General features: G+C 43.4%; 1 pseudogene; it reads left to right on the top strand.

Moving 5' to 3' along the window:
* Positions 1–2,096: 2,096 nt before the first annotated feature.
* On the top strand, positions 2,097–7,191 carry LOC144309891 (DNA (cytosine-5)-methyltransferase 3A pseudogene; annotated as a pseudogene).
* The last annotated feature ends 3,593 nt before the right edge of the window (positions 7,192–10,784 follow it).

Raw genomic sequence — 10,784 nt, 5'->3', positions numbered from 1 at the left:
CGGCTCGTGTTTAGGGCAGCGCGAGCGGCGGACAGACGGTCCCTGGACAGCTCGAGAGCCTCCGTCCACGTCGCCCGAGGCAGCAAGTGCCGGGTCTGTCCTCCGGATGCTGAAAAAAAAGATGTGAGTCTTACCTGAGTCTGTAGGAAATTGATACCTGTGGTGCCTTAGCTCTATCTGCACCAAAACCAAACTCAGGTGAATTTGCTATGGTTGTCTGTCACGAGAGAAGGATGTTACTGATGTATAGTATTTGAAAATCAGCCACTTGCAATGTGCTTTTGCTTCACAGGCTAGAAGAAATCTTAGTCCATTTTTTTCCATCAAATTGGCTGAAATTTGCCTGCCTCAAGCAGTAGCAACTCTCAAGAAATGAAAAAGTTGAGATGTGGCATTTTTCCTAACAATACATGTAAAGACTAGAGTGCTTGATTTAGTTTTTATGGAATTGCCACGGTACCTTTGTGTATCGTTGTGTTCATCAGCACCCCTTAACCATTAAACAGACATGCCCAAAACAATGCATGCATGTGTGTCTCTATTTAGTTGTAATGTGGCCACTGTTTCCTTCCTATAAAATGGAAATTATAATGTTATAATGTTAACAAGGTGGTTTGTGAGTTTCAAATACAATAGTGAAGATCTTCTTTCTTTGATAGTTACATAGGTTAGGCAAATACAAGCAGGCATTTAGTATTAAATTATAGCACGTGAAAGACCAAAAAGTAGTGATAGGTGGTTGTTATTTCTACTAAGAAAAGGACACTAATTTTTTTTCAAAGTCTTAGTTACACTAGCTCTTGAGTTTTAAGCTTGGTGGTTTTTCAAAGTAAATGTGACTAGTAAGTGGCGAGGAAGCATAGTCACTGATATCCTGGTTTTAGAAAAGCAATGAGTAAACAAATTGATGTTGCTAGCATTTAAGTGGCACAGTAGCATGTGTACTATTACAAGGATCTTCCTGTAATTGCTGTAAAATGTGCTTTTAATGTTTACTGTGCCCCTCTAGTCCATTCTATGTTTCTTACTAGCTGCCCCCCACTCCCAGCCTCTATCACACGCAAACTTCACGTGTGTCTTTTGACCCATTCTGTTCACTTTCAAGTATGTCAACAAGCAAGAGAGAGAAAGCGAGCCACATGTGCACGTATGCGAGAATGCGCACAAGTGCTAGAATGTGCAGAGGGAGATGGAGAGAGAAATTTTAGCAGACTCCCCACAGAGTGTGGAGCCCTGTGAAGGATCCGGGGTCCCGACCCTGAGATCAGGACCTGAGCCCAAACCAGGAGTCGGGGTGTAACCAACTGAGCCACCCAGGGGCCCAGGTAGAGACCTCTTCTTAATTGGCTTTGACTTTATTTGACCATGGTAGGAGCCAGTATATTGAAAGGGTTAAAGCAGCAGAATGATGATATCAGACTGGTTTTTTTTTTTCAGAAGTAAAATTTAGTTGCTACAGAGATGGGATGGGCCTGGAGATTTCCAGGTCAAGACAATGGCAATGAACCCATGGGTGAGGGAAGGAAAGTGATTTTTGTTTTGAGAAAGGGAGTTGGATGCTCAGCCTGCCCTCACCATCAGGGTGATGTTTCTCAACATATTGAAACTCCTCCCCCGTGTTGGTTAAACCTCAGCTCCTAGACACCACATCCACTAATCCAACCACCAGATTGTTGATGCCAGGCCATCGGGGGTTGAGAGAGGGCTCCAGAGACCTGCACAAGCCCTGACCTACCACTTCTGACATAATTGAATATCTTCTCATAAGAAAGGTGATTTTAGTTTTATGTTCATTTGCTATTTGGCAGTTAACCAAGTAGAACTTCCTACTGTGTAGTTGGATACGTGGATCTTGAGGATAATTAGTAAGTTCTAGGTTGTAGGTAATAGACTTGGGAGTCGGGTTGCCAGATAAAATACAAGGCATCCAGTTTAATTTGAACTTAAGAGAAACAGTAATTTATTTATTTATTTTTTTAGTGGACGTATGAACTGTGCTGTCTTTTTATATTTCCTTTTGTGAAATCTCGCAACTCTGATTGGGGTGTCATCAACATTTAGATAGTAACTCTTTGTAACCACTTTATTGAGACATATATCAGACAGTTTACCCATCTCAAGTATATGTGCAAGGATGTGAAGTGTACGCACAAAGTGATGCAGCCACCTCCACGATTCTAGAATAATTTCATCTCCTCCCAACAAACCCCTGTCTCATGTAGCTGTCTACCGCTAATCCTTCATCCTCTGACCCTTCCTCACTCCAGCCCTATGCAACCACTAATCTACTTTCTGTTTCTATTTACCTGTTTTGGACAATTCATGTAAATGGAATCATATGGTGGGTAGATTTGTTTGCCATCGGCTCCTGTCACTTAGCTTAATCCACATGATAATATGTAGCAATACTTCATACCTTTCTATGGCCCAGTAGTATTTATGGATATACCAGCTTTGTTAACCTCTTTATCCAGCTTTGGACATTTGGGTCATTTCTACCTATTGCCTATGATGAATAATGCTGCTAAGAATCTTTACATAGAGGGGCTGCACGTGGCCTTATGGGCTGAGAAGAAAAGCCAAGGTGATCGCAGTAATGAATGCTGTGGAAGAAAACCAGGGGTCTGGCTAGTCTCAGAAGGTGGAGGAGGCCAGTCCTCCTGCAATGCAGCAGCCCACCAACCCTGCATCCCCCACTGTGGCCACCACACCTGAGCCCGTGGGGGCAGATGCTGGGGACAAGAACACCACCAAAGCAGCCAATGATGAGCTGGCCTACGAGGACGGCCGGGGCTTTGGCACTGGGGAGCTGGTGTGGGGGAAACGTCGGGGCTTCTCCTGGTGGCCAGGCCGCATTGTGTCTTGGTGGATGACAGGCCGGAGCTGAGGAGCTGAAGGCACCCGCTGGGTCATGTGGTTTGGAGATGGCAAGTTCTTGATGGTGTGTGTTGAGAAGTTGATGCCGCTGAGCTCCTTCTGCAGTGCTTTCCACCAGGCCACATACAACAAGCAGCCCATGTACCGCAAAGCCATCTATGAAGTCCTGCAGGTGGCCTGTAGCCATGCGGGGAAGTTGTTCCCAGCGTGCCACGACAGCGATGAGAGCGACACTGCCAAGTCCGTGGAGGTGCAGAACAAACAGATGATCGAGTGGTCTCTCGGAGGGTTCCAGCCTTCTGGCCCCAAGGGCCTGAAGCCACCCAAAGAAGAGAAGAACCCCTACAAAGAAGTTTACACAGACATGTGGGTCGAACCTGAGGCAGCTGCCTATGCACCACCCCCCCCAGCCAAAAAGCCCCGAAAGAGTACGACTGAGAAGCCTAAGATCATTGATGAACGCACAAGAGAGCAGCTGGTGTACAAAGTGCGGCAGAAGTGCCAGAACATCGAGGACATTTGCATCTCTTGTGGGAGCCTCAACGTTACCCTGGAACACCCTCTCTTTGTTGGAGAAATGTGCCAAAACTGTAAGAACTGCTTCCTGGAGTGTGCATACGTATCACCATGATGATGACAGCTACCAGTCCTACCACACCATTTGCTGTGGGGGGTGGGGGGCAAGGTGCTCATGTGTGGGAACAATAACTGCTGCAGGTGTTTTTGTGTGGAGGGTGTGGATCTCTTATTGGGGCTGGGGGCCACCTGGCAGCCATCAAGGAGGACCCCCGGAACTGCTACATGTGTGGGCACAAGGGCACTTACGGGCTACTGCGGCAGCGGGACGACTGGCCCTCATGGCTCCAGATGTTCTTCACCAACAGCCACGACCAGGAATTTGACCCTATGAAGGTTTACCTGCCTGTCCCAGCTGAGAAGAGGAAGCCCATCCGGGTGCTGTCTCTATTTGATGGAATTGCTACAGGGCTTCTGGTGCTGAAGGATTTGGGGATTCAGGTGGACTGCTACATCGCCTCCGAGGTGTGCAAGGACTCCATCACGGTGGGGAAGATCATGTATGTTGGGGACGTCTGCAGCGTCACGCAGAAGCATATCCAGGAGTGGGGCCCATTGGATCTGGTGATTGGGGGCAGTCCTTGCAATGGTCTCTCCATCATCAATCCTGCCCATAAAGGACTCTACGAGGGCACTGGCCGGCTCTTCTTTGAGTTCTACCACCTGCTGCATGATGCGCGGCCCAAGGAGGGAGATGACCGCCCCTTCTTCCGGCTCTTTGAGAATGTGGTGGCCATGGGCATTAGTGACAAGAGGGACATCTCGCGAATTCTCGAGTCCAACCCTATGATGATTAATGCCAAAGAAGTGTCAGCTGCACACAGGGCCCACTACTTCTGGGGGAACCTTCCTGGTATGAACAGGAGGCCATTGGCATCCACTGTGAATGATAAGCTGGAGCTGCAGGAGTGTCTGGAGCACGGCTGGATAGCCAAGTTCAGCAAAGTGAGGACCATTACTACTAGGTCGAACTCCATAAAGCAGGGCAAAGACCAGCATGTCCCCGTCTTCATGAATGAGAAAGAGGACATCTTACGGTGCACTAAAATGGAAAGGGTGTTTGGCTTCCCTGTCCACTATACTGATGTCTCCAACATGAGCCACTTGGCGACGCAGAGACTGCTGGGCCGGTCGTGGAGCGTGCCGGTCATCCGCCACCTCTTCGCTCTGCTGAAGGAATGTTTTGTTTGTGTGTAAGGGACATGAGGGCAGACTGAGGTAGTGACACAAAGTTAAACAAGAAAACACAAAACACAGCAAAACACTGACAACATGAAGATGGAGAGAAGTATCCGCACGCAGAAGAGAAAAAGGAAATTTAAAACAAAACCAGAGGCGGAAGTACCAGAGGGCTTTGCCTTGCACAAAGGGTTGCACATCATCTCCTGATTTTTCAATGTTAATCTTCAGTCCTTTTTAAAAACAAAACCAAGGTCCCTCCTGTCTCCCCCTCCCCTTTTTGTAGGTAAAACCTTTTGTTTTCTACTCTTTTCAGAGGGGTTTCTGTTTGGATTTTTGTTTCTTGCTGTGATTGAAACAAAGAGGGTTTATTGCAGCAAAAACCAGTAACAGGACATAGCAACAATACCTTGCAGAGGAAGGACAGGAGGGAAAAAAAAGGAAATTCTACAGAAATCTATATATTGGAGTTTTTTCTAACTATGTATGTTTTGTTGTCTTCTCTAGCCTGATCAGATAGGAGCACAAGCAGGGGGTGGAAAATAGTGACGCTCAGCAGCAGACTTTCCTTCCAGCCGCTGAGCTCTCTTGCCAGCACCATTCCTGGTCATGCAGAACAGAGCCCAATGAGCAGCAGGGAGACACATCACACAAGACCCTTTTATGCAGTATTTCAGGTGCTTACCACACAGGAAACCTTGAAGAAGATCCATTTCTATAAGCTGCTGTTACCTCTTCCAGTTTGTGTGTGTGTGTGTGTATATATATATAAATGACAGATATGAGATATATATAAAAGGTACTGTTAATTACTGTACAACCTGACTTCATAATGGTGCTTTAAAACAGCGAGGTGAGTAAAAACATCAGCTTCCACGTTGCCTTATGTGCAAAGGGTTTTAACGTTGGATGAAGGGAGGCAGCTTGAAGGTGAATCGTTGCCATTCATGGCGGGCTTTCCCTCTAGTGTTTAACAAGGTGAAGGAGGAGAATTCGGGACCACGTACTCCTGCTTCTCCCTGCCAAAAACGGGTATGAGGTGAGATGGGGTGGGTCGGACCGTGGAGGGTTGAGAGTGGGATTCATCCAGGCTCACGCAATAACCTTTCGATTTTTTTTTCCAAAAAAAAGGAGACTCCCTCGGCAAGATGGCAGTTAAAAGGGGTCTTCATTCCCAGTTTCTCACATTAGCCAATTCAAGGGCTCCTTGTGGTGGGATCAGAAATTATCCAGAGTGTGGGAAAGTGACCGTTAAAAACCCCACCTGGAGAAAAAAAAAAATACAAAATGAAAAAAAAAAAAAAGGAACCTTCACATACAGGTATTTATGTGGACATATTTTCATTTCTGGGGGCCATGTATGTAGGAGCGGAATTGCTGGGTTAAGTGCTAAGTCTGTGTTTAACACTTAGAAGAACCAGCAGTTTCCCAAGGTGGCTCCACTGTTTTGTATTCTCACCAGCAGTGTGTGAGGCTTCTGATTTCTGTATGCTTGTCAACCCTATTTTTTATTTTTTTTATTTATTTATTTTTTATTTTTTATTATTATTTTTTTTTAACCCTATTTTTTAAAAAAAGATTTTATTTATTTGAGAGAGAGAGCAAGAGAGCGAGCAGGGAGGTGGGCAGTGGTGAGGGAGAGGGGCAGAGAGGAAATCTCAAGCTGACTCCTTGTGAACACAGACCCTGATTTGGGGCTCAATCTCACACGACCCTGGTATCATGACTTGAGTCAAAATCAAGAGTCGGCTGTGTAACCAACTGAGCCGCTGAAGTGCCCCACCAACACTTGTTTTAGCTAACACTTGCTTTTGTTTGACTTTTTTGTTCTCACCTTTCTAGAAGAAGGTGGGACATGATACCTCCTTGTTGCTGTGGTTTACGTTTCCTTGATGACTGATGAAGTTCATTATCTTTTTGTGTGTTTATTGGCTATTTTTGTATCATCTTTGCAGAAACGTCTTTTTGGATTCTTTGGACAGTTTTCTCATTAGATACCTTTGAAATAGTAGACTTCTTTTTAGAACAGTCTTAGATTTACAGAAGTGTCTTTTCCATTTTTTGCCTATTTTTAAGGGAGTTGTGTTTTTCCCTTATCATTGAGTTTTAACAGTTGTCTTTTGTGGATACGTGTCGTTTATTAGATACGTGTTCTGCAAATATTTTTTTTCCAGTCTGTGGCTTGTTTCTTCATTCTCTGAACGGTTTCTTTCACAGAACAGAAGTTCTTAATTTTAATAATGTCCAACCTTGCAATTTCTCTTTCATACGTTGGGCTTTTGGAGTTGCATGGAAAAACTCCTTGCCATGCTCAAAGTCACCCAGGAATTGTGCAGATTTGTCTTTATATTTAGTTCTGTGATCTAATTTGAGTTCATTTTTGTGAACAGGGATAAGTTCTATGCCTAGATTCAAAGATTTTCTGCATGTGAATATCCAGTTGTCTAGCATCAGTATTTGAAAAGACTGGCCTTTCTTCACTGAATCGTCTTTGCTCCTCTGCCAAAGACCAGTTGATTGTATTCGTGTGGGTTTTATTCTGAGCTCTGTTATGTTCTACAGATCTGTTTTTCTGTTCTTTTTTTTTTTTGTAAATTTTTATTTATTTATGATAGTCACACACACGCAGAGAGAGAGAGGCAGAGACACAGGCAGAGGGAGAAGCAGGCTCCATGCACCGGGAGCCCGACGTGGGATTTGATCCCGGGTCTCCAGGATCGCGCCCTGGGCCAAAGGCAGGCGCTAAACTGCTGCACCACCCAGGGATCCCTGTTTTTCTGTTCTTTGACCAATACTGCTGTGTCTTTATTACTGAAGCTTTATAGGAAATCTTGAAATTGGTTGGTGTCAGTCCTTTGACTTTGTATTTCTCAATATTGTGTCAGCTGTTCTGTTTTTTTTTTTTTTTTGCCTATTCATGTAAAATTGAGAATGAGTTTGTCATATATATGTGATAACTTGCTAGGATTTGGGTTGGGGTTGTGTTGTATATATAAACCAAGTTGGGAAGAATTGACATCTTGATCATATTATATATTCTTGTCCGTAAACATGGAATTTACTTATGGAGATCATCTTTGATTTCTTTCAACTGAGTTTTTAAAAATATTTATTTATTCATGAGAGACACAGAGAGCACAGAGAGAGAGAGAGAGAGAGTGGCAGAGACACAGGCAGAGAGAGAAGCAGGGAGCCCGACGTGGGACTTGATCCTGGGTCTCGAGGATCAGATCCTGGGCTGAAGGCGGCGCTAAACCGCTGAGCCACCCGGGCTCCTCATCAGCTGAGTTTTATACGAATTGAGATTCTGTACACTTTTTGTTAGATTGGGCACTAATGTAAATGGTATTTTGTTTTTAATTTCAAATTCCCATTGTTCATTGGCAGTGTGAACAATGCTATCTTGGGCAGACCCACCATGCTGATGGCTCTCTGTGGCCTGAAGCCTTCTGGAGCACAGGTCCCTCTCATATTCTTTCTTTTTGTCTGGTCACACCCTTAAGTCACCCATGAATGTCCTTCATCTGCTCTAGAGATAGGATTATGATTTTCAAGCATTTCCTCCTGGGTGGGCTTCCAGCAGTTACCCGCCAGCTTCTTGGGCCCCAAAACAGGTCTCACTGGAGGTGGGGTTGTGGAGATCTACTAATTTTTCAGCCTCCCAAGACACACTTCTGTCCATAAGTCCCCTTAAGAAGCCATTTCTCATCAAGGTGGACTTGTCAGCCTTTTTCTTCTCTCTTTCATAGAACACAGGTATATAGGAAAGTAATTGATATTTGTACATGAAGTTTGCATCCTGAATCATTGCTATAATCACTTACTAGTTCCCAGAGTTTTTTTCGTGTTTCTTTAGGATTTTCTACATACATAGTCATGTTGTCTCTGAACAAAGGCAGTTTTACCTTTTCCTTCCCCATATGTAAATCTTTTCTTTTCTTTTCCCTTCCTAGAGGATTAGCTAGGACTTCTTCTTAAGTACTGAATCTTTACTAGTGGTAAGAGGGGAATATCCTTGCCTTGTTACTGATCTTAGAGGGAAATCTAGTTTTTCACCATTAAGTAGGTTTGCTCTAGGTATTTTATACATGTTTATCAAGTTGAGGAAGTCCCCTCTATTCCCAGTTTGGTGGTAACTTTTATCATGAATACGTGTTGGATTTTTCTTAATAATTGTTTGGCATCTGTTGATATGATCAAATAGATATTTTTTATCTTGTTGGAGTGATGGCTTACACTAATACTTCTGCATATTATACAGCCTGTGCATTCCTGGAAAAAAAAAAACATTGGTTTTGGTATAGCATCCATATTATATGTTGTTGAATTTGATTTGAAATTTTTCAAATTTTTTTGAAGAGTTTTTCATCTCTGTTCATAAGAGATATAGTAGTCTATATGTCTATAGACTATATAGTAGTCTATATCTCTATAGAAAAGTATAGACTACTATAGTTTTCCTTCTTCTGCTGTCTTTATCTGGTTTTGATAGTAGGATAAGGCTGGCCTTATAGAATGAGTTGGAAGTACAGCCTCTCTTTTATTTTCTCTGAAAGAGTTTGAGAATTGGTATAATGTCATCTTCTTATTTTTGCCAGTGAAGCCGTCAGGGCTCAGTGCTTGCTGTTGAGGAAGGTTACTAATTATTGATTTAATTTCTCTTTAGGTATAGGCCTATTGAGATCACCTATTTCTCTTTGTGTAGGAGTTTTTGTTACTTGTGTCTTTTACGGAATTGGTGCGTGTCATGTAAATCCTCAAATTTGAGGGCATAGGATTATCGTTACCTTTAATTTTTAATCTCCGTGGGATCCATAGCGACGACTCTTCTTTCATTTCTGGTATTAGTAATTTGTCTCTTTTCTCATTTTTTCTTGGCTAGCCTGGCTGTAGGTTTACCAATTTTATGAATCATCTTAAAGAACCAGCTTTTGACTTTGTTGTTTTTTTCCCCAATTGTTTTCCTCTCTCTCTCCCCTCCCTCCCTTCCTTCCCTTCCTTCCCTTTCCTTCCTTTCCTTCCTTCCCTCTTGATTTTATGTATTTATTCATGAGAGACACAGAGAGAGTGAGAGGCAGAGACATAGGCAGAGAGAGAAGCAGGCTCCATGCAGGGAGCTGGATGTGGGACTGGATCCCAGGAATCCAGGATCATGCACCCAACCGCTGAGCCAACTGGGCGTCTTCCTTCCTTTCCTTTCCTTTCCTTTTTCCTTTTTCCTTTCCTTTCCTCTGAGAAAGAGAGAGAGAATGAGCAGAGGAGAAGGAGAGGAAGAGAGAGAGAGAGAATCTCAAGCAGACTCACCTGCTGAGTATAGAGCCTGACTCAGGGCTCAGTCTTATGACCCTGAGATTATGACCTGAGCCAAATCCAAGATTCAGATGCTTATCCGATTGAGCCACCTAGCCATGTTTGCCTGTTTCAATTCCACAGATTTCTATTTTATTCTTCCTTTTCTTCTCCTGGCTCTTCTTGTTCTTGTTTCCTAAGGTAGAAGCTTAAGTTACTGATTTTAGTGTTCTCTTCTCTCTCTCTCTCTCTCTAACATATGCCTTCAATGCTGAAATCTTCCTCTAACCACTCCTTTGCAGCCTTCCACAAATTTGCATAAGTTGTATTTCCATTTAGTTCAGAATAGTTAAAAATTTCAGTGCTTCAACTTTAACTCATTTAATTTCCAAATGTATGGAGATTCTTCTGCTGTATTTCTCTTACTTAACTCCATGTGGTCTAAGCTAATGGTGTGTGATTTCCATTCTTTTAGATAGTTACAGTGTGTTTTATGGCCAGGATGTGGTCTGTCTGGTTCTGCGTGAGTTTGTGAAGACTGTGTAGTGCTGTGTTAGATGAAGTGTTAGACTAGTTGGTGCTGTTGTGTTCAACTGTATCCGCACTGATGTTCTGCCTAGTGGGTCTGTCAATTATTGTGTAGAAGGCTATAGAAGTTTCTAAAGGTGCTAGTGTGTTTATCCATGACTCCTTGGATGTTATCAGTTCTGCCTCATGTATTTTGACCCTCTCTTGTTAGGCACATACATACACAGTAAGGAGTGTTCTGTGTTCTCAGAGAATTGATCCCTTTTTCACTGTGTAATACCTTCTTTTATCCCTGAGAATTTTCCTCATTCTGCCATCTGCCTTGTCTGAAATTG

Source organism: Canis aureus, unplaced genomic scaffold (genome assembly GCF_053574225.1).
Source record: "Canis aureus isolate CA01 unplaced genomic scaffold, VMU_Caureus_v.1.0 ptg000239l_RagTag, whole genome shotgun sequence".
Classification (NCBI taxonomy): domain Eukaryota; kingdom Metazoa; phylum Chordata; class Mammalia; order Carnivora; family Canidae; genus Canis; species Canis aureus.
This window is presented reverse-complemented; position numbering and strand designations above follow the sequence as displayed.